Source organism: Neopelma chrysocephalum, unplaced genomic scaffold, assembly GCF_003984885.1.
Source record: "Neopelma chrysocephalum unplaced genomic scaffold, ASM398488v2 Primary Assembly neopelma1_92447, whole genome shotgun sequence".
NCBI lineage: Eukaryota > Metazoa > Chordata > Aves > Passeriformes > Pipridae > Neopelma > Neopelma chrysocephalum.
The window spans coordinates 1-1,124 of NW_020921189.1; the positions used below are offsets into that span (position 1 = coordinate 1).

The 1,124-nt window shown below is 60.2% G+C and overlaps 1 long non-coding RNA gene across 1 annotated transcript; it reads left to right on the forward strand.

The window, feature by feature from the left end:
* Positions 1–554: 554 nt before the first annotated feature.
* On the forward strand, positions 555–1,119 carry LOC113980115. Its single transcript, XR_003538071.1, has 3 exons — positions 555–700; positions 818–853; positions 1,053–1,119. It is a non-coding gene; the product is annotated as an uncharacterized LOC113980115 (long non-coding RNA).
* The last annotated feature ends 5 nt before the right edge of the window (positions 1,120–1,124 follow it).

The following is a 1,124-nucleotide window of genomic DNA, read 5'->3' on the forward strand; positions in this document are numbered from 1 at the left end:
AGGGCATCCCAGTGCTCCCCAGTCCACCCCAGTGTGCACCGGGGAGGTCCCTTCCTCTGGGTCCCCACTCTATTCCCACACACCCCAGTCCACCCCACCACACACACACAGGGCATCATTCCCACACCATTTCTTCCTCTCTTTCTCCTCTAATCCTTTCCCTTTCCCACTGCCCATGACACCGGTGTCTAGAAATCCCCTTCCTTGAACGTCCAGTCCCAAAGCCCCTCCTAATCCCTTCCAGTTTTCTCCCCTTCCCCATTTCTCCTGCCCCCACCCCTGCCCTGCTTCAATCCCCGTGTCCCCTCCACTGGAATCCTTTCTTCCTCACCCACATCCCCCACAGTCCCATCCCTTCCACACCCCAATACCCATCCTCTGGGCTCCCCAATTCACCCCACTTCACCCTCTTTGGGTCCCCTCCTCCTCCTCCCTGCCCTGCAGACCCTGAATTCCCCTGGCTCTCCTTGTCTCCATCCCCACCCTGGGCCCTGCAGGAACAGGGATCCCAGGGCAATCTGGATGGAGTGGGGTTGGGGGGAGCAGAAGGCATTTTCCCCTTCAGACTGGGCCAACCATGGGCTGGGGGGACTGGGGACACCCGTGTCCCTCCCCCAGCCCCACAGGGGCCAATCCTGCTTAAACCTTTGCTCTCCTTCCCCAGCCGATCGCGGGACAAGGAGGAGGTGGATGTGTTGGGGTAAGTCCTTGAGTTGAGATGCCCCCAATATGGGAAATGGGGGAAATGTAGTCCCCCCATCCCTCCTGGCCCTGGGAACACCCCAGTGACCAGTGACACCTCACACTCTCTCTCCAGGGAGGCATGAATGTCCATCGAGTGAAGAGGTCTGAGGTGGGTACCCCGAGTTCTGCTGGGCCCAGACCCTCCCCTCTCATGGCCATGACCCTCCCTGGCATCCCAGTGTGTCCCAGTCCATCCCAGTGTGTCCCAGTCCAACCCAGTGTGTCCCAGTCCAGCCCAGTGTGTCCAAGTACATCACAGTGTGTCCCAGTACAGCCCAGTGTGTCTCTAACCCTGCCTTTGTCCCCAGCCCCCCGTGGCTGACTTGGTGGAGTTGCTGCGCGAATGACGCTCGGCTGCCTCTCTGCATGTCCAGGTGAGA